Source organism: Corythoichthys intestinalis, chromosome 22 (genome assembly GCF_030265065.1).
Source record: "Corythoichthys intestinalis isolate RoL2023-P3 chromosome 22, ASM3026506v1, whole genome shotgun sequence".
NCBI lineage: Eukaryota > Metazoa > Chordata > Actinopteri > Syngnathiformes > Syngnathidae > Corythoichthys > Corythoichthys intestinalis.
This window is the reverse complement of record NC_080416.1, coordinates 12394224-12396709: the sequence shown is the minus strand read 5'-3', so window position 1 is coordinate 12396709 and position 2486 is coordinate 12394224. Positions and strand designations below refer to the sequence as shown.

General features: G+C 42.7%; 1 non-coding gene across 1 annotated transcript; it reads right to left on the bottom strand.

Annotated features, from left to right (window-relative positions):
• Nucleotides 1-608: 608 nt before the first annotated feature.
• trnas-uga (transfer RNA serine (anticodon UGA)) lies at nt 609-690 on the bottom strand. Its single transcript has one exon. It is a non-coding gene; the product is annotated as a tRNA-Ser (tRNA).
• Nucleotides 691-2486: the final 1796 nt, after the last annotated feature.

The following is a 2486-nucleotide window of genomic DNA, read 5'->3' as shown; positions in this document are numbered from 1 at the left end:
GAAAAGCTCTTTAGCTGCCCTTTAAAGTATCTATAGGCCCCTGGGCTAAGAAGACAAGCTAGTCCCCCCACCCCAATGCTAGCGGAAGTTCACTCGCGTGATTGGCCGAACGGGTGATAGTGGAGAAACACTCGTGCTGATAGGCCCTTCTGAATCGTAGGCCCTGGACAACAGTTGTGTCCCATGATAAGTCAATAATCAGATGTTTAAAACACTGTGACTGCGTTTGGAAAGCAGCAATGGATACAGAGCTTCATGATGGTAAATCCAAAATGATCTGAAATGGAATTCAAGTCTATGGCCTTAACAACAAGAGGAAGATGAGCTGAAATTCAATAATCTTTTTTTATACATTTACAGTCTATTAATGCTTGTGCAAAATGAAAAGAAAACAGCACTCTCATTGTTGATGGGATGTGAACTTGCACAGGGAAACCCTAAAGGATTTCTACATAATCACCTTACCTACTCAGGCACGGTCGCGCTTTGGCATGATAGCAGTATTAATGAAACAGCCCAGCATGTGGGAGGTAAGTTGAAGAAAACAAGGTCGAGCAGAAGAGATATGGACTTAGCCATAAAGAGAAGGAAACTTAGCGGTTCTGCAACGTTGTCGGCAGGACTCGAACCTGCGAGGGGAGATCCCAATGGATTTCAAATCCATCGCCTTAACCACTCGGCCACGACAACACACGAGTCCTTCACATTTCCAATGCAAGTAGTAGCATGAATCACATATGGATTTCAAGTCCATCTCCTTAACCACTTAACTCGTTCCAGTGCAGTTCACAGTATCGGAATATTAGCGTCAAGTAAACAGCTATGTGAAGAAAAGATTTGCACATATAAATTCTGAAAAACAACAGAGGGAAACTGTTTGTGATTGAAATGGACAAGGAATTGAGTGGAGTTTAGAAAAAGACCTCTGTTTTTGACATGACCTGTGCAGGGAGACCCTTAACCACTTGACCACAACAACGCATAAAACACACATCCTAGCTAACATTAAAAACAATTCAACAGCTGAGAAGAGGTTAGGTTGCAAAAAAAAAAAAAGATCTTTCCACAGAGCTCCTAATGGACCTCTATCCATCGTCCTAACCACGACATTTAATTGTGTTAGCTTTTGATAGCCATTTTAGTATTTAAAAATGCTTGTGTTTAAAGAAAGGGACAAACCAACATTTCTACATTGTTGGCAGGACTCGAACCTGCGCGGGGAGGCACCAATGGATTTCTAGTCCATCGCATTAACAACAGCAACTTGAATCTCAAGTGTTAATTCAAAAATTATCTTCTATTACTCACTTCATTAGAAAACAACGCCAGCCAGAAGTCAAGCAAGGGAATTCAAGTCTATTGCCTTAACCACAAAGTTCTAGTACGTAACTTTTCAATGCTAACTTTAGTATTTCATGCCTGTGCTGATTGAAACAAACACAACTTTGAGAACAATTTAGAGAAAACAACATTGTCAGCAGGACTCAAACCTGCACAGGGAGACGCTAATGAATTTCTAGTCCATCGCCTTAACCGCTCGGCCACAACAACTTGGAACTCTTGGAACATTAGCTTCAACTGCTAACTTAAACACCAAATTAAAGCAAGAAATCAAATCCCCCAAAAGAACACAGAATGACCGGAATAGGCAACAAGCCTGTTGTGTTAACCACAGCAAAACAGCATGTCACTTTTTGATGCAAACTTTAGCATTATATACCTCTGCTTAGTGAAAAGAACAACCAAGCATCTCCGCTCGTCTACATGGCTGTCGCATGCTTGTTGGGGCTTGCGTGCAACTGATGTGATTGGGTGCACTCGGGTGGGGGGCCCCGGTGCCGGGATTGGCGATGGGGCGGCGTATGGTCGGTTGCCGACGGGCTTACACTCATGGGATTCACACAATTCCTGGTTACTAGATCACAGAGCTGATTTGTGTACACTCCACCCCTCCCAATCACTTAGCTTATAGACTGCCCCTTCCCTTCTTTCCATGGTCAACAGGCCCCTCACATGGTGTCAACTGGAAATACATCTAGCTGACGACAGCACCAACACATTATTTTCTTTTCAGGCGTGAGAAATCCAACAAACATACAGCAATCATTTGTGTTTACATTCAGTTCAACCCAAAAAGAAAAGGGCAGACGGGAGAAGCCAAAGCTAATTGAATCCCCCCCCCCAGTATACTATAGGACGCAGAATTTATCGAGTAACAATTTTGACATTTCAGATTGTGTAATGATTACAAGGTGTTCTTTTTTTTTTTTTCTTCCGCCCTTGATTGTTCATTTTCCCAATAGTCATTGTCGATCGCGGCAATTTGTTCGTTATGTTGATTGAATCCAGTAGATTGGTTCATAATTCAGAGGTTAGTTCATTCTGTTTTTTTCGATCCAGAAGATAGGGAATAGCTGAGGACCGATGGCAGGCCGTGCCCGCCGCCCTCTTTCATCGATTTAATCCTCGTCTCGGTTTTCATTCCT